This window comes from Panthera uncia (assembly GCF_023721935.1).
Source record: "Panthera uncia isolate 11264 chromosome B3 unlocalized genomic scaffold, Puncia_PCG_1.0 HiC_scaffold_1, whole genome shotgun sequence".
Lineage (NCBI taxonomy): Eukaryota > Metazoa > Chordata > Mammalia > Carnivora > Felidae > Panthera > Panthera uncia.
In genome coordinates, this window is record NW_026057582.1 from 108,243,833 (window position 1) to 108,270,641 (window position 26,809).

General features: G+C 36.9%; 1 protein-coding gene and 1 pseudogene across 2 annotated transcripts in view; one reads left to right on the top strand and one right to left on the bottom strand.

The window, feature by feature from the left end:
• Positions 1–26,809, top strand: part of GLCE (glucuronic acid epimerase) — a 122,331-nt gene that overhangs the window by 52,911 nt on the left and 42,611 nt on the right. The window lies entirely within an intron of this gene.
• Positions 4,120–4,640, bottom strand: LOC125910103 (peptidyl-prolyl cis-trans isomerase A-like; annotated as a pseudogene).

Genomic DNA, 26,809 nt, shown 5'->3' on the forward strand with positions numbered 1-26,809 from the left:
GGATACAAAATCAATGTACAGAAATCAGTTGCATTCTTATACACTAACAATGAAGCAACAGAAAGACAAATGAAGAAACTGATCCCATTCACAATTGCACCAAGAAGCATAAAATACCTAGGAATAAATCTAACCAAAGATGTAAAAGATCTGTATGCTGAAAACTATAGAAAGCTTATGCAGGTAATTGAAGAAGATATAAAGAAATGGAAAGACATTCCCTGCTCATGGATTGGAAGAATAAATATTGTCAAAATGTCAATACTACCCAAAGCTATCTACACATTCAATGCAATCCCAATCAAAATTGCACCAGCATTCTTCTCGAAACTAGAACAAGCAATCCTAAAATTCATATGGAACCACAAAAGGCCCCGAATAGCCAAAGTAATTTTGAAGAAGAAGACCAAAGCAGGAGGCATCACAATCCCAGACTTTAGCCTCTACTACAAAGCTGTCATCATCAAGTCAGCATGGTATTGGCATAAAAACAGACACATAGACCAATGGAATAGAATAGAAACCCCAGAACTAGACCCACAAACGTATGGCCAACTCATCTTTGACAAAGCAGGAAAGAACATCCAATGGAAAAAAGACAGTCTCTTTAACAAATGGTGCTGGGAGAACTGGACAGCAACATGCAGAAGGTTGAAACTAGACCACTTTCTCACACCATTCACAAAAATAAACTCAAAATGGATAAAGGACCTGAATGTGAGACAGGAAACCATCAAAACCTTAGAGGAGAAAGCAGGAAAAGACCTCTCTGACCTCAGCCGTAGCAATCTCTTACTCGGCACATCCCCAAAGGCAAGGGAATTAAAAGCAAAAGTGAATTACTGGGACCTTATGAAGATAAAAAGCTTCTGCACAGCAAAGGAAACAACCAACAAAACTAAAAGGCAACCAACGGAATGGGAAAAGATATTTGCAAATGACACATCGGACAAAGGGCTAGTATCCAAAATCTATAAAGAGCTCATCAAACTCCACACCCGAAAAACAAATAACCCAGTGAAGAAATGGGCAGAAAACATGAATAGACACTTCTCTAAAGAAGACATCCGGATGGCCAACAGGCACATGAAAAGATGTTCAACGTCGCTCCTTATCAGGGAAATACAAATCAAAACCACACTCAGATATCACCTCACGCCAGTCAGAGTGGCCAAAATGAAGAAATCAGGAGACTATAGATGCTGGAGAGGATGTGGAGAAACAGGAACCCTCTTGCACTGTTGGTGGGAATGCAAATTGGTGCAGCCGCTCTGGAAAGCAGTGTGGAGGTTCCTCAGAAAATTAAAAATAGACCTACCCTATGACCCAGCAATAGCACTGCTAGGAATTTATCCAAGGGATACAGGAGTACTGATGCATAGGGGCACCTGTACCCCAATGTTTATAGCGGCACTCTCAACAATAGCCAAATTATGGAAAGAGCCTAAATGTCCATCAACTGATGAATGGATAAAGAAATTGTGGTTTATATACACAATGGAATACTACGTGGCAATGAGAAAAAATGAAATATGGCCTTTTGTAGCAACATGGATGAAACTGGAGAGTGTGATGCTAAGTGAAATAAGCCATACAGAGAAAGACAGATACCATATGGTTTCACTCTTATGTGGATCCTGAGAAACATAACAGGAACCCATGGGGGAGGGGAAGGAAAAAAAAAAAAAAAAAAAGAGGTTAGAGTGGGAGAGAGCCAAAGCATAAGAGACTGTTAAAAACTGAGAACAAATTGAGGGTTGATGGGGGGTGGGAGGGAGGGCAGGGTGGGAGGGAGGGCAGGGTGGGTGATGGGTATTGAGGAGGGCACCTTTTGGGATGAGCACTGGGTGTTGTATGGAAACCAATTTGACAGTAAATTTCATATATTAAAAAATAAATAAATTAAAATAAAATAAAATAAAGTATAAAGTGAAATTTATACTTTAAGATTTTATATTTTTAAAATTTTATACTTTAAGATTGTTGCTAAATTTACTAGCACAACTGAGAGCAATTGTATCCTTTAAAACAAGTAGTCAGTGAGTTTTATTTAAATAAGATAGTTGCCGGGGCGCCTGGGTGGCTCAGTCGGTTAAGTGGCCGACTTCAGCTCAGGTCATGATCTCGCGGTCCGTGAGTTCGAGCCCCGCGTCGGGCTCTGTGCTGACAGCTCAGCGCCTGGAGCCTGTTTCAGATTCTGTGTCTCCCTCTTTCTGACCCTCCCCCGTTCATGCTTTGTCTCTCTCTGTCTCAAAAATAAAATAAATAAAAAATAAATAAATAAATAAATAAGATAGTTGCCAAAATATGATTTTTAAAAATAACACCTGAGATAAACCTAGGAATCAAATAGATTAAATAATAATAAAGGTGTTTTCCAGAAAGGTGTACCTTTTTTACTTAGATTTTTAAATTTAAACCAATTGTTGTAGTGGATGCATTTGAATGTTTTGTGCTATGTGTGTGGATGGTATAATGGAAGCTTACAGTAGTACTGTATTAGTTGAGGTAAAACTCTTGCAGAAGAGTAGAATTCTGAAATATTATGTCACTTGATTTATATCCTTCACCTTCTTCTTATTCAAATAAAACAATTAATTTTCCCTGATAATAAATGCGGGGACAAATGATTATGTTTTACTCTCTCATTTTTAGAATGTTCTCAATACATTGGAAGTAGAATTAATCCCATTTTTCCCTTCCCTGGAATTCTCTGGCTATAAATCAATATTCTTTTAATTAATTAATTAATTAATTAATTAGTTGTTTTTAGTTTTGTTTTTTTTAGAGAGAGAGAGACCAAGAGCAGGGGAAAGAAACAGAGGGGGAAAGAGAGGCAGAGAGAGAGAGAGAGAGAGAAAGAGAATCTCAAACAGGCTCCACATACAGCGAGGAGCCTGTTGAAGGGCTCCATCTCATGACCTGAACTGAAATCAAGAGTCAGTTGCTCAACTGACTGAGGCATCCAGGGGCCCCATAAATCAGTATTCTCTTTAAAAAATTAATGAATGTTCTTTTATGATGCCATTAAGTGCACGTCAGGATTTACTCTTCAGTTAGGTGCCATTGTGATTGTTGGTAGATTAGACTTCTTTGCAGGTGATGCGCTGACTAGAGGAATTGTCTTCTAGGCTATTGATCCCCCAGTGATTCTACATGTTAGGACTGAGCTGAGAAATGTGTCATTTGTTCTATGTTAAAATAGCCAGAATTAACAAGAGGATTTTTACAGATAGTAAAATCCAAACTAAACATCCTGGAAAAATCTTGATGACTTAAAGATGATTTGGTTAAGTATCAGAAATTAATTTTTAAAGTGAGCATGCAGTAAAATTTACTTTGTGAACAGATGATGAATTTTATCGTGTATAAGTTAGTGTAACTGTCATCGCAGTCCGTATCCAGACAGTTCTATTAGTTCATAAACTCCCTCATGCTCTCCCTTTGTACTTGTACCCTCCCGACTCCACCCATAACCTCTAGCAACCACTTTGTCATTTTAGTTTTGTCTTTTCAAAAATGACACTAAATGGGATCATAGAGTATTTAGCTATTTGACACTGTTACACATGCATTTACTCAGCATAGTGCCTTAAGATTTCATGTGAACTAAGTTGTTTTGTATAACATTATTTCATTCACTTTTATTGCTGAGTAGTAGTTAATTGTATGGATGTACCACTATCCCTTAATTCATTGAAGGACTTTGAATTGTTCGAGTTTGTAGCTATTTTGAATAGAGATGTTATCAACATTTGTGTACAGGCTTTTATGAATGTGTTCATTTCTCTTGGGTAAATACATAGCGGTGGGATTGTTGGTAATTGTATAATTTAACTTCGTAAGAAATTGCCAGTTTCTAAATTGGTTGCACCACTTTGTATTCCCATCAGCCATGTGTGATAGTTCTAGTTCTGTTTGCTGGCACTTGGTACAGTCATTCTTTTTTGTTTGTTTAGTTTTTAATTCATAATCATAAACCTGACACTGCAGTCCACCTAAACTTGGAGGGGAGTAAGGAAAAATATGGAACCTATAGAACGGCAGCAAGAGCACAAAGATTACAGGGTATTTCAAACAGGTGGGGGTGAAGGGGTCCTCTCCTGAGCTACAGAAGGAATGTCTGGTAGTTAAGATAAAACACAAGTGAGATTTATTAGATTCGTCCACAGTCAGCAGTGGTGATCTTCTTGCTGGTCTTGCCATTCCTGAACTCCAAGCACTCTGTGGCTTCCACGATATTCATGCCCTCCTTCACCTTGCCAATCACCACGTGCTTGCCATCCAACCACCCGGTCTTGGCGGTGCAGATGAAAAACGGGGAACTGTTCGTTGGGTCCAGCCTTCACCATGGACAGGATGCCAGGATCTGTGTGCTTCAAGATGAAATTCTCATCATCACATTTCTCCCCATAGATGGACTTGTCGCCAGTGCCATTATGGCATGTGAAGTCATCACCCTGGCACGTAAATCCTGTGAAAGCAGAAACCTTTATTACCACATCCTTTCTCCCCAGTGCTCAGAGCACAGAAGTTTTCTCCTATCTTTAGAACTTTGCAAACAGCTCAAAGGAAACAGCTGGAGGGCTCACCATCCACAATGATAATTGAAGAACGAAGAACATGGTGGGGTTGACCATGACTGAGCGGATGACCAGCTCTGGGGCTGCGGTGTCTGCAAGTGGTCATTCTTTTTAATTACAGCCATTCTAATGGATTTGGAATGATATCTGATAATGGTTTTAAATTGCATTTTCCTAATAGTTAATGATGTCAAACATTTTGTCGTGTTTTTTTGCCATACACGTATTCTCTTTGGGTCTGTCCACGTCTTTTGTCCATTCTATAAAATAATAGAAACTTTGTTTTGGGATAATTTTAGATTTATAGAAAAGTTGCAAAGATAATACAGAGAATCCCCGTATACCTGTCACCCACCTTCCTGTAATGATAACGTCTTACAAAACCAAAACGAAGAAGCCAATTTTGGTACCTTATGTTACCCAAATTCCAGATTCTAAACTCAGATTTCCCAGTAGTCTCCTTTTTCTGTTCCAAGGATTCCACATTGCATTTGTTGTGCCTCCTTAGTCTCCTATGGTCTCTGGTAGTTTCTCAGTCTTTCCTTGCTTTTAATGACCTTCATAGTTTTGAGTACTAATACTAGTGAGGTATTTTGGAGAATGTCCCTCAATTTGGGTTTATCTGATGTTTCCTTATGATTACACCAAGGCCAATGGTTTTAGGGAAGAATATCAAAGGTATGATAGCAAAGTGCCCTCCCTTCTCATCACATCCTATCAGGGGGTATATGATAATATCATTTGGTTAAGGTAGTATTTGCTAGGTTTCTACACTGTAAAATTATTTTTTGTCTTTCCATCATCTGTTCTTTGGAAGTGAGTCACTAATTCTAGCCTGCACTCAAGGGGATGCTTTTTATCGATGAGGGTCTGTCTACATATATTATTAGGAATTCTTCCATAAGGAAGTTTGTCCCTTTCATTGAGTCATTCATTCAGTCATTTACGTCCTTATGTACACTTATTTTATACATTGGCTTACAGTCCAAGCTGTGTTATATATTTTGTTGCTAAAATTATTTCATCGTTGACCCCTGTGTCCCTTTGACATTTTTTGAGTACTTCCTTGACTTCTGGCCCTAGAAGATGCTCCAGACTCATCGTGTATTGTCTCCACCCTACTCCTAGAATCAGGCATTTCTCTGAGCTCTGGTGTAGAGCTGGTATTGGAGAATGGTGTTTAGAGACCAGTGTCGGGGTGCTTTTATTGGGGTGTCACTCTTTCTAGGCCTTTTCAGAGGACAGAGGTAGGAATTAAACATCTGGATGCTAATTGATGCGTCTGTACACACCTTTAATTGTTTCTGTATTTATCCGTTTGTATTATATATTAAGCAGCATATATGTTAAGTTCATACCAGCGTCTGTGACTCTCATTCAGTACCATAGGGTTCATTCTAGCTTTCTCCTTTGAGCTTATCTGCAACTTCTCTGAGAACGAGAAACCTGGCCTGTTTACTTACTTGTTCCACCCCAGTATACATGTAAAAAGCAAATTCAGAATTAACCAGTACTCTCATGAGAAATAAACTTACCAACTAGACTACAGTGTTTATGTATAGGCCCTTTTGTATTTGGCCTTAAAGTTTCCACTTAAGATGTGGTTTTCCAAAGTTACTTAAATCAGCTCATTTTCCTCCTAAGCTCTTCAGTGGGGTTTTGCCATTCATTTGCAGTACCATCAGATTCATTTGTCACAGACTGCATTCTATCTTAAGATTTCCCTAATATCGTAGTGGATTTTTAAAAATTTGCATACATTAAAGTTCACTTTTTGCAATGTACAGTTCTGCGGGTTTGGGCAAAGGCACAGGGTCATTATCCGCTTATCCCAGTACCATACGGTCTCATCACTCTGAATAGTCTTCTGTTAAAAGGTTCTGGACCTACTTGCAACTTGTGTATGTGTGGGTGTGGAGGGCAGAGGAGTTCCCCACACCAACAAGCAGTTCCCAGACACCAGGCTGGGTGACTTACAATTCAACTAAATTCTGACACCATCTACCCGGAGGTAGCATCAGATTCCACAGGTTGAGGGCTCAGTCCCATCTGACTGGCTGCCACCCCACACCTCAGTTCACACACACACACCAGTTGCAAGTCTAGGTTGACACCAGTGATTCTGAGCCTCCAGCTGTAGATCAGAGGTTCCAATGACCCCCTCCTTTGGGCTTGATTAATTTGCTAGAGCAGCTCACAGAACCCAAAGAAGCATTTTACTTACTAGATTATTGGTTTATTAAAAAAGAATATAGCTCTGGAACAGCCAGATGGAAGAGATGCCTAGAGCGAGATATGGGAAAAAGGTGCGAAGCCTCTATGCCCTTTAGGAGCATACCACTCTCTCCAAACGCTCTTGTACTTACCAACCTAGAAGTTCTCTGAAACCGTTCCTGGTTTTTCTTTTTTCTTCTTTTTTTTTTTTTTTTTTTTTTTTTTTATGGAGGCTTCATTAATTACATAGGCATGATTGATTTAGTCATTGGCCATTAGCAGTCGATTCACCTCCAGTCCCTATCCCCTCCCTGGAGGTCAGGCCGGAGGTGGGGAGTGGAACTGAAATTTCCAACCCCCTAATCACGGGGTTGGTTCTTCCAGAAATCAGTCTCCATCCTTACTCAGTTATTTTATGGAAGTCACCTCATTAACACAAACCCAGTTGTGATGGAAAAAGGGGCCTGTTCGAATAACAAGGGACCAAATATAACAAAGGATGTTCCTGTTGCTCTTAATTGCTCAGGAAGTTTTGGAACAGTGAGCCAGGAACCATGAAGGCAAAATATATGTGAGAAATATACGTTGGTCATCTGAATGACCAAGTGTATGTATTTGTTATAAATCACAAAATTGCACTAAAGTTCTGACACCATCTGCCTGGAGATAGTAGCAGATTCCACAGGTGAAGGGCTCAGTCCTATAGGGCTCCCCAGCCCACGACTCACTTCACATACCTGCTCTGTAAGTCAGCCATTCCCACATCCCCCCTTCCCTGACAACCACTAATCTCTTTTATTTTCACGCTGTTTTGCCCTTTCCGGTGTGTCATACACATGCAGTCATATGCTATGTAACTTTATGGATCTGACTTCTTTCACTTAGCAAAGTGCATTTAAGTTTTCTCCATGTCACGTGAATCAAATGGTTCACCCCTTTTTATTCCTGCAGCGTATTCTGTTGTAGGCATTTACCACAGTTGTTTTATCCCTTCATCTCTTTGAAACAACTTTCTAGGCCCGAGATAGAGCTGCTCCTGCTCTAGGTGCCACATCCGCAAACCTGTGTCCCTATGAAAGCTCTGCTTGACCAGAAACACGGTATCTCTAGTCATCCAGTCCCTGGTGTTTACCAGGCCACCTCTGGGCCTTCTCACCCCAAATGAGGTTGACTGTGTGGCTCTAGCCAGTCGGATATTTTCTGTTTCTCTCTTCCTTGTTCTTTATTCTTTATTCTATAAAAGCTGCCTGCCTTCTGCCCCATTTTCAGTTGTTGGAAGGTTGACTGTCTACCTCATAAAGTGTTAAATACAATTTGTTTGTATCACCTAAATTATTTCCTTTAATCATTTTCTTTTTAAACAGCCCATTGAAGGACATCTTGGTTCCTTCAGTTTTGGGTGATTTTGAGTAAAGCTTCCATTAAACAATTGTATACAGATTTTTGTGTGAATATGCTTTCAGTTGGCCTGAGTAGATATCTAGGAGTTTGATTGCTGGGTTGTGTAAGTGTAAATTTAACTTTATAAGAAACCACCAAACTGTTTTTCAAAGTGGTTTTGCCATTTTTCATTCCCACCAGCAGCGCATGTGAGTTCCTGTTGTTCTCCATTTTTGGCAGCATTTTGTGTTACCATGTTTTTTTTATTTTAACCATTCTGATCAGTATGCTTTTTGTTCATATTTAAATTGGATTGTTTTCTTTCTTTCTTTCTTTCTTTCTTTCCTTCTTTCTTTCTTTCTTTCAAATTGGAGTGTTTTCTTACTGCTGAGTTTTGAGAGTTCTTTATTATTCTGGGTACAAATTCTTTGTTGCATATTTAATTTACAAACATTATCTCCCTGTGTATAGCTTGTCTTTATATTATGGTAAAAAAAAATTTCCAGAGCAAAATTTTTTAATTTTGATAAAATCCAATGTATCCCTTCTTGTTTAATGGGTTGTATTTTGTTATCATGTCTAACAACTCTTTACCTAGCCCTAGGTCACAAAAATTTTGTCCTATTTTGGGGAGGGGGATAGGTAAAAAGTTTTATAGTATTATATTTTACATTTAGGTTTATGATCCATTTCAGTTAATTTTTATATAATATAAGAGGTTTAGGTAAAAATTCATTCATTCTTTTTTTTTTTTTTCTTGCATTTGGACACTCAGTTGTTCCAGCACAGTTTGTCAAAAAACTATCCTTTTCTTATTGTATTATCTTTGCACCTTTACCAAAAATCAGGTGGTTGTGTTTGTGTGGAGCTATTTGTGGGCACTGCTGATCCATTGGATTGTATAGTTCCTCCAACTTTTTTTCTTTTTTTTAAATTTGTTTTTTGATAGTTTTGGCTATTTTAGATTTTTTGCCTTTCCATATTAGTTTGAAAATCAGCTTCTCTACAACAACAAAAAATCCTGGGATTTTTATTGGAATTGAATTAAATATGTAGACCAGTTTGGGAGAGAATTGACATCTTTACTGTTTTGAGTCTTCCAGTCTGTGAACTCGGTATATCCTTCTACTTACTTGCATCATCTTTGACGTATTTCATCAGCTTGTTGTAGTTTTTTAGCATACAGATCCTGTACATGTTTTATCAGATTTATACCTAAGTATTTTGTTTCTATGGAACTATTTTAAATAACATTATTTTAAAACTTTGGGGGTTCTGAATTGTTCACTGTTTAGTATGTGTAAATATAATTGATGTTTACCTTCTATGTCTTGACCTTGATAACCTCATTTATTAGTTCCAGGAGGGTTTTGTTTGTTTGTTTGTATTCCTTGGAATTTTCTAAGTAGACAATAATGTTTTTTGCAAATAGGGACAGTTTTATTTCTTACTTGCTAGTCTTATCAGTCTTATTAATCTGTTTTTCAAATATTTGGTAGATTTTATTAGCGAAGACATCTGGGCCTGGAGAATTTCTTCTTTTGCAAGTTTTTAACTACAAATTCAATTTATCTAATAGTTACAGCCTGTGCAGCTTATCCATATTAATATATGTGAATGGTAGTAGTTTATGGTTTCAGGGAGTTGTGTGCATAGAGACTTGCTCACAGTATTTCCTTGTTATTCTTTAAATGTTTGTACAGTCTATTGTGAAATTTCCCCATTTGTACTGGTACTGAGAATTTATGTCTTCTCCCTTTTTGTCTTACCATTCTTGCTTGTCTTGATCTTTCACAGAGCTAATTTAGGTTTTATTGGTTTTTTAAATATTAATTTCAATTTCATTGATTCCTGCTCTTTATTATCTCCTTCCTTCTACTTGTTAGTTTGCTCTTCTTTTTCCAGTCTCTTAAGCTGAAAGCTTAGATTGTTAATTTTAGATTTTCTTTTTTCTAATGTATTTTAATGCCAAAACTTATCCTCTAAGGATTGCTTTAGCTGCATTCCACAAATTTTGATATAGTGTCTTATTTTTGTTGATTTCAAAGTATTTTCTATTTTGCCTCTGATCCATGGATTTCTTACAAGTGTGTTTGCAATTTCTTCCTCTTGGGAGAATATCTTGTTATCTTTCTGTTACTGATAATTTAGTTTAATTTTATTGCAGATAACATGCTTTGTATGGTTTTAATTTTTTTTTTTTAAGTTTGTAGAGGTTTGTTTTGTGATCCAGTGCATTACTTTTCTGTTGCTGCTTTAACAAATTACCACAAACAGTGGCTTAAACAGGACAAATTTACTGTCTCACAGTTCTGAAGCCAGTTTCACTGGGCTAAATTCCAGGTGTCAGCAAGACTTTTGTTTCTTTCTGAAAGCTCTGTGGGATAATTTGTTTCCTTGTTCTTTCCACCTTCTAAAGGTGCTCACTTTCCTTGGCTCGTGGCCCCTTTTGTGAGTGGCTCACTACTTATGACATTGTATTTAAAGAATGCTTCTTTCTACTATTCTTTTTTGATTTTCCCTTAATTGATGTGTTTGGATCTTTTACATTTAATGTAATTATTGATATGTTTGAATTTACATTTACCATTTTCTTTTTTTTTTTTTTTTTTAATGTTTTTGTTTATTTTTGAGACAGAGACAGAGCATGAGCAGTGGAGGGGCAGAGAGAGAGAGGGAGACACAGAATCCAAAGCAGGCTCCAGGCTCTGAGCTGTCAGCACAGAGCCTGATGCGGGGCTTGAACTTGCGGACTGTGAGATCATGACCTGGGCTGAAGTTGGACGCTTAACCGACTGAGCCACCCAGGCGCCTCATACATTTACTATTTTCTTATTCTTTCTTTCCATTTGTTACCCCTGTTTTTATTTCTCAATTTTCCCTTTCCTGCCTTCATTTAGAGTGTTTGGTGTGTGCGTGCGTGTGTGTGTGTTGGTGTGTGTGTTTTGGTTAGGTATTCTATGATAATTTATTGATTGTTTTTAATTATATCTTTTTACGGTTTGTTTTTTAGTGATTGCTCTGGAAGTTACAACGTGCTTAACTTTTCAGTCTACTTAGCATCAAGATTTTGCTACTTTATGTGGCTCATAGAAACTGTACCATCATACAGTCAGTCCCTTTACTGTGCCCTCCACTTTTTGCTGTAGTTGTGTTATATATTGTATTGTATGACATACATTGAAAGCTCCACCACAGAAGGTTATACTTCATGCTTTCAACTATCAAACATATTTAAAGAACTCAAGAGGATAAGAATAGTCCATTATATTTAATTCGATATTTAACAGTTACATTGCTCTTCCTTACTGATGTTTCAGTTTCCTTATGGCGTTATTTACCATCTGTTGGAAGAATTTCCTTTAGCAATTCTTTTACAGCACTCCTGCTGTCAAAACATTCTCTAAGTTTTCCTTCATCTAAGAATGTCTTTATTTGACTTTCATCTCTGAAGGATATTTTTGCTGGTTATGGAATTCTGGGTGGACAGTTCTTTTCTTTCAGCACTTTAAAAATGTTCTACTTCCTTCTGGTCTGCATGATTTCTGAAAATAGATTCACAGTCATTTGAACACTTTCCCCCTCTAAGTAACGTTAAATTTTTCTGGCTGCTTTCAAGACTTTTTGTCTAAAGTTTTCTAAATGTGGCTATTCATGGATTTCTTTATATTTATTCTCTTTGGGGAGTTGGCTGGGCTGCTTGAAACTCTAAGTTTTTGTCTTTCAACAAATTCAACAAATACTGAAATCCTCTCATATTAGGATTTTTTAAAAGTTTATTTATTTTTGAGAGAGAGCATGTGTGTAGGTGGAGGGTGGGGGGGGGGGGGCAGAGAGAGGGAGAAAGATAATCCCAAGCAGGCTTCGCACTGTCAGCACAGAGCCCAACACAGGGCTTGATCTCATGAACTGTGGTACCATGACCTGAGCCGAAATCAAGAGTCAGACCATTAACCAACTAAGCCACTCAGGTGCCCTTTGTTGGGATTCTGGTGTCATTAATGTGGGATCTGAGGCACTCTTCCTGTTTTGTTTTGTTTTTAATCTTTTTCTCTGTTCACAGAGGATAAATTCTGTTCCTCTGTATTCATTGACTTCATCTTTTGTTATCTCTTTTCTACTGTTGAGTTCATCTAGTGAGCTTTTAATTTTGGTTATTGATACTTTTTCACTGCTGAGATTTGAGTTTGGTTCTCTTTTTATATCTTCTGTTTCTTTTTTGGGACTTTCTATCTATCCATTTGTTTCAAGAATGTTTGCTTTTACTTGGTGAAGCATTCTATGATGGATTGCTCTAATATCTTTAATATCTTCCTCAATTCTAGCAACTGTATTTCCTTGGTGTAGGCATCTTTTCCCATGCAAGTTGAGATTTTCCTGGTTGTTCATTTGCCAAGTAATTTTGGATTATATCCTGGAGAGTTTGACTAGTATGTTATGAGACTTTGGGTCTTGTTCAGTTCCTGTGCAGAATGTTGATGTATTTGTTTTAGTAGGCAAATAGCCCAGTTTGGTTAAGGATGCAAGTTCCTGTGAGTTGTGACTACAACATTAGTTGGATTTTCAGAGCCTTTGCCATGCTCTATGGATCTGTCCCACATGTGCATGACACATGGGCCATTCTGGAACTTGGGTAGTGGTCTATATCATAGTTAAGTCTCAAAGTCTGTGCTTGTCTGGGTCAGATACACACATGTGCTGCTTGAGATGAGCCTGGGAGTCCGTAAACAACTTTGAAGCATTGCTTTCCGAAGCTGCTCTTCTTTGGGATCTCCCAGTAATTTCTGATTCCTCAGGGCTCCCCTTTTCTATGACCAGAAAGGTGGAGCTTTATTTTTTCTTCTCTAATGTGCAGTCCCTACAACTGTGCCCATATCCAGCGCCAAGTGGCAGAATAACAGAGAGAAAGCAACAGGGATTCTCCACATCCTCTTTGGACCACAGCTCCTCTAATCAGAGGGAGGTTTTCCCTTCCTCAGAGTTTTAGGGTCCTAATGGGCCTCCATTGCCAAAGCTGCTGCAGGAGGCTGAGCTTGAGGGAACGGGGGAGGGATTTCCACACTTTCCTTTTAGTTGGAAGATCCCTTTCCCTCTCCTAGAGCCAGCACTAATGCCCACTTCTAGTTTTGGGGTGGTATTAGGTTCAGGCTAGAGGATACCTGAACTGGAGGTTTACATACTGGAAAATGATGTTTCAGTGGTACTTCAAGTTCTGGTCTTCTGACCCAATCTTTGTGCTCCTGTTTACTTTTCAGAGTTCTAAAGTAGCTGTTCCAAGGGGCGCCTAGGTGGTTTAGTTGGTTAAGTGTCCAACTTTGGCTCGGGTCATGATCTCACGGTTGTGGGTTTGAGCCCCGCATCGGACTCTGTGCCAACAGCTCAGAGCCTGGAGCCTGCTCCAGATTCTGTGTCTCCCTTTCTCCCTACCCCTCCCCTGCTCACACTCTGTCTGTCTCTCTCTCTCTCAAAAAAAAAAAAAATAATAATAATAATTATAATCAAACAAAGTAGCTGTTCATGTATTCTATCCAGGTCTTGTAGCTACCTTTACTCAGACAGGTTGGAGTATGATTAACCCATTTTATCTGGAACTAGAACCTGACTTAAAAGCTTTAAATTTTATTTATCTAGGAATCTGACCAAAAAACTGAAGTTTTGATTAAATATATTTTGAGTTTGAAACCAGACATGTAATAATAGAGTTTAAATTCTTTCATTTGATTAATGTAAGATTGCTTGGTTAAAATTAATCATATCCCCGCTATACATTTTGAAACTTATATTTTAATGTGTGCTCTCTATTAGCACATTTTTTCAGTTTATCTGAGATTCTGACCTCAACGTGTTTTAATGATTTCTTTATCATATAAATAACTGATGTTTCACTTCTAGACTTAAGAGGACATAATAACTTTTGGAAACAAGGGAACATGTGATGATTTGTTTACTGAGGGTATTATATATTGATAATCAGATCTGTTTGCCTGGTTGCAGGAATCAGCAAACTATGGCCCACAGGCCACTCACCTATTTTAAATAAAATTTTATTGGAACATAGTCACATCCATTCATTATGTATTGTCTGTGGCTGTCTTAGCACTACAGTGGCAGAGTTCTCTAGTTCCAACAGTGTCTGTAGAGCCTGCAAGCCTAAAATCTAGCCCTTTAAGAAAAGTTTGTTGACCTTTGGCTTAGAAAACTGAATCGAGAGTATCTTAACCGTGCTGTGTAATCATATGTGAAGTGACAGACAGCTGTATGAAAACTAATTAGAGATTATTTTTTAGAAAGAGCTGTTAATTTTCTGAAGTAATTGATTTTAAAAATAAGACAATGCTGTGAGCAGTTAAATGCCAAGTTCTTATTTCCAGTAGAAGTCTTAATTTTGCTTACATTTAAAAAAAATTAAAGTTTATGTATGTGATAAAGGTCAAGCTACTTCCTGCTCTAAAGAAAAAAAACAAAAGGCACACAAATGTTTTTAATTCTGTTTTCTTTCCTAGTAAATTTAAACAGAACATTTTGGAAGTAATCATTATGTGTTTTAATATCTGTCCTAGTAACAGAAGTATTTTAGAGTACATAAATTTTTTAATGAAATAAAACTGATTCTAATATAAAACTGTGTTTTAGTGGTTAAAGTTGGAATTAGTTTCTCTGAAATTTGTATTGAATCGCTTATACTTGTTTGTGATTCCTGAAATTATGAGTATTTTAAAAATGGAAGATAGAAGGAAAAATTAAAATATGAGCCTACATAGTTAATAAAATGTTTTCTAGGCTGCTCAGGAATCTCTTGGCGAAAGAAAGACATAATATTTTGTTTTAATGTTTATTTTATTATTTTTGAGAGAAAATGTGTGAGCAGGGGAGAGAGGTGTGGGGACAGAGGATCCAAAGCAGGCTCTGTGCTGACAGCAGAGAGCCTGATGTGGGGCTCGAACTCATGAACCGTGAGATCATGACCTGAGCCTAAGTCGGACACTTAACCAACTGAGCTACCCAGGTACCACAGAAAAACATATTTCTTAATACGTGGACATATAAATTTGAATTTCCAAGCAATATCAAACAAAGGGATTTTCCTTTTTTGGAAACCAAAATCTGAAAAATAAATTCTTTTTTGCTATTTTCTAGGTAATGTTAACAAAATACATTTCTAAAATCTTTATATCATAAGAACTATTTGATTTGAAAAATAGTCTCTTTTATAACATGCATAAAGCTGAGATACATTTGACTTTCTAATAGACTTGTGTGAGGTATCTTTGCTTATGTTCTTATAAAATGAATTTAAAACTTTTAAAATTAACTTTTAAAGGAGGAATCTGGAATTTTATCTGAAAGAGTGTATTTTGCATTATTTTATATCATTTTATACTTCAATCAGTATAGACTTAGAGTACTTACCCATTTGAATTATGAAGGATGGATAACATTAAGCTACAGAAGAATTGATGGGACTCTTGGTAGCTTGAATATGTGAATGAGGCCATCTTAGTATTATGTGTGTTTAGCTGTGGTCTAAACTGAATTGGTTTGGGGAAGTACCTATCTGATTCATAGATTGAGACTTATGAATAAGAATTCCCTTTTAAATGATGGATGATATAAGAAGGTACTGCTAAAGCTTTTTGCCTCTATCAAAATCATATCTTAAGATGTCTTTTTTTTTTTAACTTCTCTGATTTATGTTTTGTCATAGTCCTTCCATACAGACTTAGATTAGTTAGATTTTTCTAGGTCAACATAAAATATTTCATTTTAAAAATCAAATACTGAGCCACTGTTAATTTGACAGTATCACTGCAATTAGATGCATGGGTTGAAGACACAGAATTTCTTCTTTAAATGGAATATGCTGCTTGTTTTTTAGAGTATATGTGTCTGGAGAAGAAAGGTTGGGTGGACAAGTTAGGAATTTTTTTCTGAATGTCAATATCAGTCCATTTGGGCTGCTGTAACAAAATAACATAAACTGGGTAGCTAATAAACTATAGACATTTATTTGTATTTATGTATTGTCTGTGGCTGTCTTAGCACTCCCGGTTCTGGAGGCCGGGAAATTCAAGACCTGTGCCAGCAGATTTAGTTTCTAGTAAGGACTTGCTTTCTGATCAGTAGACATCTGTCTTTTCCCTCTGTTCTCCTCATGTAGTGGAAGGGGCGCGGGAGCTTTCTGGGACCACTTTTATAAAGGCACTAATCTCACTCATGAGGGCTCTGCCCACATGACCTAATCACCTCCCAAAGGTCCCTCCACCAAGTACCATCACATTGAGGGTTAGGGTTTCAACATGAATTTCCAGGGGACAGAAACATTCAAATTTCTAGTTTTGTAGACCCTGATAATGTCATTGTATAGCCTTTAGGGCAGTAAAGACAGTGATTTGGAAATAAACCTTTAAGGTTTATCCTTATAGGAGATCATGCAAAAAATGTTACTTTATTTGATCATTATGGGATTTTCTTCAACTTGTTATTTTATAATAATTTTAGGTGTAGAAATAAGTCTAAAGATTGTATATAGTTTTTGTATATTTTTCACGGGATGTGGTCTCACCAGTCGTGAGCTGAAATCAAGTCCAACGCTTAACTGAGCCACCAGGTGCCCCTGATTTGTTTTTAAGTAGGTGTGGAGCCCATTGTGGGGCTTGAACTCACAACTGTGAGATCAAGACCTGAGCTGAGATCAAGTGGTGAATGCTTAACTGAGGCACACAGTTGCCCCTCCTTTGATGGTTTGATGGTGATTTTCTATTCCACTTCTTTCTCTTACATTTATTAATTTTATTTCTTCTGTAAGAAAGAGTTGACCTTCCCCACATTAACTTATTTTATTTGATCATTTGTTTATATCTATACACATTCTTGGATTTTTATTTTATTCTCTGGATTAGAAACAGTACTAGTGTTGATTTCTTTTGTTGCTCAAATTGTTTCAGTTTTGGCCCCTGGGAGCCCTTTGAAGTTTGCATCTTTGTCCTTTCAAAGCATCTTTTTTTTTTCCCCCAGCAATTTCTTACTCTATGGCTCTACACAATGCTCTAGGCTCATTTTATATTTTTCCTGCCCCAGGCCTGAAATCACTCACACCTCCAAGGAGCCCAGGTCCATCTGTTTGGAGAAAAGTCTTTACAAACCAACATCTGGGTGCTAGGTGTGCTCATTGCTACTGAGGCATTAACTGCTTCTAGGCCTTTCAGACCTAGAAAATGTGTGCGTGTATACTAACCCACACATACACACACACACACACACACACACACACACACACACCTATGTTTATTTCTGTATGTACTATCTGTATATATATAAAACATTATTTGATACTGATACTTCCAACTCCAACCTAGCACCATAAGGATTATTCTTGCATTTCCTTTTGCTTATTTGTGACTTATTTTGCCCACAGTGAGAAACCTCTCATTATCTGCAGTTTAATTATGTATTTGCTATCCATGTATGTAGTAGTTTCAGAATTGCTCAGTCATATACTTCTGAGAGAAACACATTTACTAAATAGAATACAGTGTTTGTGTACAGTTCTTTTTATCTTTATTCAAAGCTCGCTAAGTCAGGTCTTTTCTCCCATATCCCCTTCAGTCTGCTATGTCATTCATTTGTAATACAGTTAGATCCAGTTTTTCACAGTTTGTTTCCATCGTCAGTTTCCCCGACACTCTGGTTTGGTTTTTTTTTTTTTTTTAATTTATATTCAATAAAATTCACTCCTTGTGTTGTACAGTTCTATGGAAATGCATAGAGTCATGTATCTACCAGTAAGAGTTCCATCATCCACAAAATGTGTTCTGTTGCCCTTTCATAGTCAACCCTTTGACTATAGCAAGCACTTACGTGTTTTCCATGCCTTTAGTTAGTTAGCTTTTTCCAGAATTTCATATAAATGGGATCAAAGAATATTTAGCCTCTTAGGACTGGCTTCTTTCACTTAACAAAATGCATTTAATATTCATCTATCTGCTACACAAATCACTAGTTTGTTCCTTTTTATTGCTTAGTAGCATTCCATTGTATTACCAGAGTTGTTTATCCATTTACCTGTTGAAGGACATCTGCGTTGTTTCCACTTTTGGGTGATTGCAAATAAAGCTACATTTACATGAAGGTGGTTTTTGTTTTTATTTTTGTTTTTGTTTTCACTTGGGTAAATACCTAGGAGTGGGATCACAGACTTTATTGTAAGTACATATTCAACTTTCTAAGCAACTGCCAGACTTTTTTCCAAGTGGCTATACAATTTTGCGTTCCCGCCACCAGAGTATGAGAGTTTCTCCTGCTCTGTATGTATCCTTATCAGCACATTGGTATTGTCAGTCCATTTTTGTCTTGTATCTGTTCTAATATCTGTGTGGTGGTTTTAATTTGCGTTTCCCAAATGTCCAGTAATGTTAATATGCCATCCATGTTTGTAAGTGGGTAGCTGGTCCCTTTTATTTCTCTTGATTTTCTTTTATGATCAACCCGGTGGATAGTCTTTTCCAATATAGTTTTGATTTAACTGGTTGCTATTATCTTTGACGATTTGGCTATATTTTATAATAAGTGCACATTTCCATTATGAGTTTTGGCTTTCTGTACTTACTACAGTGGAACAAATGTGTTTATGTAGCTGAGTATTTGAATGATAATTTCATTGTTGTCTAAAGCTAGATTGTTTTATAAGAATCTACTCATAGATTACGTCTGTAACTACATAGACATGCAAGGTAAGGTAAAACATAATAAATTCTCTGCTAGTGCTAAAGGTTGGCTTTGGATTGACAAATGTCACTGTAGAAAAAGAAATCTTAGGGTCTTTGGTGAGATCTTTTCCCCTTTGACTATCAAATGAACAAACAAACCTGATACTTTCTTGGGATGTCTGTCAAGATATGCAGCCTTTGTTATATTCTTATAAACTCATCAGATAATATTAGGTGAAAGAGATTAGAAGTGAATGTTTTTAAATTTGCCCCAATTTACATAAACATTTAAATTGACAGCTTAAAAATAACATGTTGCTTCCTTGAGCTGAATTAATAAAAATGTGTGGAATACTCGTCACCTACGTTCTTGCATTTCAAAGACTACTGCTGAAAAAAGCTGTAATTCAGTAACTAAGTTTTTAGTTTAAATTTAGCTTCTGTCAGAATGAAGTAAAAACATATAAACTTTTATTGAGTGATTTTTACCCTATTGAAGCTTTGTATTTACTGTTTCTGTTTTGCAAAGGCCTGTATTTGATCTATTAGACTATATGCAGGGATGCCAGATTATTTAAATAGATTTTTCTGTTTGTTTGCTGTATAAAGTCCTTTTAAGAACTTAGTATACTTCATAAAATGTATGCTTAAGTTGGGAAAATAATTATGTAAGCCTTAAAGGATAATATTGCTGTCAATCACTTGGTTAATTATGATGATTCTGTTGATATGGATTTTTAGTTAACAAAATGAATTATTCCCAGTTTCAGCAGAAAAAGCCAACTTAAGCAGTATTTTATTTACATATTCAGATTATGAAAATAATGTTATTATTAGAACTTATTACAAATGGAAAGATGCCTTTCTTGTCTGCTTTAGAATGAGCCTTTTCTTTTTTTTTTTTTTTTTAAAGTTTATTTTGAGAGAGAAATAGAGCATGAGCAGGGGAGAGGCAGAGAGAGAGAGAGGGAGAAAGATTATCCCAAGCTGACAGCATGGAGCCCTGTGTGGGGCTCGATGCCACCAACTGCGAGATCATGACCTGGGCCAAAATAAAGAGTTAGATGCTCAACTGACTGAACCACCCAGGCACCACTAGAATGAGCCTGTCTCTTTAAATATCCTGTTTGATAGTGTGATTACATTACTGATGATTCTAGTAGCTGAACCTGGGTTGTTGTTGTTAATATGATCATGGCAGTTTGAATTTAAACCAGCAAATTTTTTAAAACTAATTTATTTTGAGAGAGCAGAGGAAGAGCAAACAGAGAGGGAGAGAGAGAATCCCAAATAGGCTCCATGCCTAGCATGGAGCCTGATGCTCAACCCACTGAGCCAGTGCCCCTAAACCAGCAAAGTTTAAATTGGAAATTTTAACCTTTCTATAGTGGCTGCTCTGGTCACTGTATATTACTTATATTGACCTACCTTTTCAGACTTTCTTTGTAAATAAGTTCTAGATAAGAAAAAGCCTTTTGTGTGGGGGGTGTGCTATATATATTTATGCTATAAATATATTTTATTTCCTTCTTTCCATTTTCCTTGGAACAGCAGGGAAAAAAGAGGAAGGGGGGGTTGTTTTCTAATGTTTTGATGGTAGCTTCTTCCTTATTTACAGATTAGGAAGGTGAACTTCGTGACTTCGGTTGACTTTGCTTTAGATTCCAAGAAGTGGCAGCCACAAGCAGTTGTGCATGTGTGACAGTTGACAGTATCAGCTTTATCTTCCAGTATCGAAATCACGATTTCAAGCGCCTGGGTGACTCGGTTGGTTAAACCTCTGACTTTGGCTCAGTTCACGATCTTGAGATTCGTGGGTTCAAGCTTGGGATTCTTTCTCTCCCCCTCTTTCTTCCCCTTCCACTCTGTCTCTCTCTTTCAAGGTAAATAAACTTCAAAAAAAAAAGAAAAAGAAAAGAAAAGAGAAATCACCATTTCTGAATTTGGGGAATTGAGGAAGTATGGAGTTTCACTTTTAAAAAACAAATTGTTAATGTTTATTTTTGAGAGAGAGAGGCAGAACACAAGCAGGGGAAGAGCAGAGAGAGAGAGACACAGAATCTAAAGCAGGCTCCAGCCTCCAAGCTGTCAGGACAGAGCCCGACATACTTGAACTCACATACCATGAGATCATGACCTGAGCCAAAGTCAGACGTTTAACCAACTGAGCCACCCAGGTGGCCCCCTTCTTTGTTTAATTTTTAATGTTTATTTATTTATTTATTTATTTTGAGAGAGAGAGAGAGAGAGTGGGCACAAACAGGGGAGGGGCAGAGAGAGAGGGAGAGAGAGAATCCCAAGCAGGGTCTGTGCTGTGGGCACAGAACTCACGAACTGTGAGGTACGACCTGAAGCTGAAATCAAGTCAGGAGCTTAACCAACTAAGCCACCCAGGCGCCCCCATAGTTTAACTTCTGAGCAGCTGTTCTTTGCTTGACTCCAAATCAGGTGCTGTAATTTCCACGTTATTTAACTTAGTCCTCACAATAGCCTACATGGTATGTGTAATTACCCACATTTTAACAAATAAAATGTATCCAAGGTAACAGCTAATAGTGGCAGAGTTGGATTTTGAACCTTTTGTTTTCTGAGCTAAAAGCCTATGCTTACCCATTATACTGCCTCTCCTAAAATGAAGAAAATAATGGAAATTACTAGAAAATCTCTAAACATTTAAACCTCTGGGAGAGAAACTAATAATTAGGTAAGACTGAGATTACCTCAACCTTGGTAGTGTTTTCTTCAACCTTAAGGGACCTCGCTTTTGGAAGACTTATTTTATACAGGTTATATGAGGGAACTGCTGGCATAATACATGTTAATTAATACATAATACATGTTAATACATAATACATGTTAATACATAAAACATGTTAATGCTAATGACGATTGAGTCTCCAATTTATGTCTCAAAAAGGATTCTAGTGATGTTAGTGATAATTAGCTTTCCTGATAAAAATCGTGTGTGAATCAGAAATAATACGTGTATGAATTGCTTAGTAGTAAAAAAAAAATATTTCAAAATCTCACTCTTCTAGTAACTAGTAACTTTTTAGTGGTCTGATTAAACTAGAAATACTTAGTATAACATTTGCAAAACAAACTGTTGTATAGCTTGCAAATAATGCTTTAGATTGTTTGGTCAATAAATTCATTTTATGGCAGATCAATAAATTCCATTTGTGCAGTGATTAAGCTGTCTTTATTTGAATGGTATTTTACCCTATAGTGATGTTATACTGTCAAAATTAACGACTATATGTAGAATTGGTGTCAGTTGTAAGAGTTTTTCCTTAACGTTTTCATTGTATTAGTGATCTTATTGTACATTTAGTGTAAATCCATCTATACGCCAGTCATTAGTTATTTAGTATTTATTTCTAGCATATTAAAATTCTCAAATCAATAAATATAGAAAATACTTCAAATATGATAAAATTGTATGGGAAATTGTTTCAGTATATATAAGCAGTCAGACTACAGACCTTTTGTTAAAAGTGCTGTTAGTTGACATCTGGTAAGAATTCATTATTCTTTTGTTAATATTTTAGGGAAAAGTATAATATTAAGTAGGATGATGTAAAAACATTACTTGTTTATTTACTTATTATTTACTTATTTGTTTTGGTGTTACACGAAGATCTATACAGGCAGTAGGTTGAAAAGGAAAGTACACCATTAGGAATCAGCACAGTTGAATTGTAATGTTGGTACAGCCAATACTAATCGTGTGACTTTGGACAGAGCATTAAACTCCTCTAGATCTTAAATTCTTTTGTCTGTAAAGTAATTAGACTGTGGGTTCTTTTAAAACATTTTTTCTCTTAATTTTTTTTTAATGTTTATTTAGTTTTGAGAGAGAGAGCGAGAGCACAAGAGAGCCTGGGAGGGGCAGAGAAGGAGGGAGACTCTGAATCTGAAGCAGGCTTCAGGCTCCGAGCTATCAGCACAGAGCCTGACGCGTGGTTTGAACTCATGAACCTTGAGATCATGACCTGAGCTGAAGTTGGATGCTTAACCAACTGAGCCACCCAGGGGCCCCTAGACTGTGGTTTCTAAGATTAATTCCACGTCTGTGATTCTTAGGCCAGAAATTATGTCTGTACTAAAACTAATGTAAGTGGTATAGTTGGTCTACTTTTCTTTTCTGGTTCTAACCAATAAATGGGGATTTTTGTTTTGTTTTTTTGTTTTCAGAATGAGCAGCCCAGCACAACTATGCTGGTGAATTTAAGTGCTTAGAGTACTCTATATACCTATAGTAATACAGTACATGTAAAAAAAAAAATATGCTTCTTGCCATTAGGAATAAAAGACTATAACATTAGCCAAATATTTTTAACCTTTTTTTTTTTTTTCCTTTTTTGCAGGAGGGAGATAGGGAAGGGTTAGATTATTTGGACCTCTCTATGCTTAGCATAATGTGGAGTAAGCCCTTAGTACTGGGAATGCCTGCGGTACACTAGGCACCTTTGTATCAGCTCTCATGGAATTCCCTGTCATCTTAGTCAAGATGTATGTTCTTTACCACAGAGTTCAGCATCTGATTATATATGGTCTAATTCTCTAAATAATTTGTTAAAATGATTATAAGGTTTTGGGGCACCTGGATGGCTCAGTCGGTTGAGCATCCGACTTCAGCTCAGGTCATGATCTCACAGCTCAGGAGTCCGAACCCTGCGTCAGGCTCTGTGCTGACAGCTTGGAGCCTGGAGCCTGCTTCAGATTCTGTGTCTCCCTCTGTCTCTATCCTTAACCCACTCACATTCTGTCTCTGTCTCTCTCAAAAATAAATAAACATTAAAAAAAATTTTTAAATATGATTATAAGGTTTTTTTTTTTTTTTAATTTTTTTTTTTCAACGTTTTTTATTTATTTTTTATTTTTGGGACAGAGAGAGACAGAGCATGAACGGGGGAGGGGCAGAGAGAGAGGGAGACACAGAATCGGAAACAGGCTCCAGGCTCCGAGCCATCAGCCCAGAGCCCGACGCGGGGCTCGAACTCACGGACCGCGAGATCGTGACCTGGCTGAAGTCGGACGCTTAACCGACTGCGCCACCCAGGCGCCCCTGATTATAAGGTTTTTAATAGCAGTTGTAATGCCTCTTGTCTTTATGTCCAAGTGCCTAGTAGGTGTTCAATAAACACTGTCGGTTGGATCGTCATGTATAAGGAATAGTAATGTTTTGGGGGATGATAAAGGTTTTGAAACTTTGGTAGACATTAGGTTGAAAGTATATGAACAACTTGCTGTGAGGTTTAAAATTTTGAACTTTGACTTTTTTAATTAATTCTTTTTCTCACTTTTTTTTTTAAGATGGTGGATTGTGGTGGATTTATTAACATTTATTGAGTACTTTCTGTGTGCCTGGCGTTGATCTAAAACCCTTTACATGCATTAACTCATTAATCCCAATCTATGAAGTAGTTTTGTTTTTTTTAATGTTTATCTATTTTGAGAGAACACGCGAGAGTGGGGGGAAGGGGCAGAGAGAGAAGAGAGAGAGAGAATACAAGCAGGCTCCATATTGTCAGTGCAGAGCCCTATGCAGGACTTGATCTCACAATTTCACGAATCATGAGATCATGATGTAAACCGAAATCGAGAGTTGGTTGCTTAACCAACAGAGCCACCCAGGTGTCCCTGAAGTAGTTACTCTTTAAACCCATATGGTGTGTGAGGAAACTGATATGTAAACAAGTTAAATAACCTTCTTAAATACAGAGTTAATAAGTGACAGGGTAAGATTCAAACCCATAAGGAGCAATTGGAAGCATACATCCTTAATGACTATGCTATACAGCTTCCCAGTGTTATATATGTGAAGTTTCAGAATTTTGTTGGACTTCGGGCTTTAAATTCATCAGACCTCACACACGCCCATTTCAATTCTTTGTTATTATAGTGATTAGACAATCTTGTGGTTGTGACCGCTAAACTCCTTATCTTTAGGTGAGTTGGATAAAAATTAGGTCTTTGACACAAATAACACTTTCGTTCCAAACTATTAACATTTTAGAACTGTTTCATGAGTAATAAACTTGATTTTGGCAAAGTTCCAAACACTGCTATTGTTGGAACTGTCAAGCTAGATAGAATTTTGGATACTGTACTAAGATAGACATTGAAAATAGAATATTTTTCTAAAGATCTCATAAGCCTCCTAGTCTGTATAAGCCCTGTCTGTCCCACAGATAGATGTACAATGCAGAAGATAGGAAAATCCAAGGCAATAATATAGCCAATCAGTCCCTTTAAATGTAGCGTTTTTTCCTTGTCCATAGTGTTTATTGCATAGCAATATAGAAATAATGGGGTCTTTGGAGTAAGGCTAAATTGCCAAGCAGGAAAGTTTATACTACGAAGAATCCCAACTCCTTAGTGAAAATCCAAACATGGCTGCATAGAAACTTTGTAAGGACTTCATGTTCATGTATATTCCTAATCTGTAAATCAAGACTTTAAATATAGATTTCCTGTCTTTAGCCAGAGTAAGCATGCCAACTAATGACTATATTCTTGAATGCATGTCAATAGGAAAAAAAAAAAGACACACACACACACACACCTCACATGTAAAATTATTGCTTACTTAAATCAATGGTGATTGATTGTTTAAATGTAATTTGAGTTAGGAGACCATGTGTGAGCAAGAAATAAATTTGTTTTGCTAAAGTCATTAAAAGTATCAAGAATATTTGTTACTTCCCCCAGGCCTTGATTATCCTGACTAGCTTAATTTGTATGTTCTACAGTAAGGGTATCCAATTAATCATTAGGGGCCCCGTATTTATATATAAGCATACTTTGGAGAGAAAATATCAGTATTAGTGAAGTGTTAGTGAAGCCCTATAACAACACAACTCACTAGTCTTAAATATTAATTGCTCGTTACAGAGCTGATACTAGAGTAGGTATTGCAGAGGAAACTTCTAAAAACACAGCCAATAGAATGAACTGTTAGGTAGCTTAATCAGGGCAGCCAGCAACTTATTTTTTCTAAGACGCTAAAAAAAACGGGATAACTTTTTCTTTTTTTTGAGCAAAGACTTAGGACCAAGCAAAGTCTTGTAAGAAGCAATCTGTGAAGAATGTTGAATGCAGACAATAAAAGTTAGAGCCAAAATTAATAAAGTAGAAAACAAAAGTACAAAAGGGAAAATCAACACAATCACTACTTTTAATAAAAACAGTAACCCTCCCCCCCCCCCCCCAGAGTATTGATGAAGGAAAAAAATAAAAGCATAAACAACTACTTCTTCTTCTTTTTTTAAAGAGAGACACAGGGAGAGTGTGTGTACCCATCAGAGGAGGGATCAGAGGGTGAGAGAGAAAATCTTAAGCAGGCTCCATTCTTATGGTGGAGACTGTTGCAGGGCGTTGCAGGGCTTGAGCCCATGACCTTGGGATCATGACCTGAGCCAAAGTCAAGAGTCAGATGTTCAACTGACTGAGCCACCCAGGCACCCCTAAACTTCTAGTTTCAGGAATGAAAAAGGGACATTTTAGCAGATACTTCACATGTTAAAAAAAAGAAGAAGATTTTTAAAATAACTTTATGCCAATGGATTTGAAAATTTAGGTGAAATGGACAAATTCCTAGGAAAACAGCACTTATTAAAACTTTCAAAAAATTAGAAATCTGAATAGTTTCATATTAATTAATGAAATTGAGTCTATAATTTGGAATGTTTCCGCAAATAAATTTCTAGGCTCAGATGGCTTCACAAATGAATTCTTCCAAGAATTTTCAGTAGAACTAACATCAGTATTACTAAAACTCCTTCAGAGAATAAAAAGAAAATATTTCCCAACCTGTTCTGAGGATTGTATAACCTTAGTATCAACACCTGATAAGGATATTATAAAAAATTTCAAGTCTATTTTTCTTGTAAATATAGGTGAACGAATTCCAATAGATTA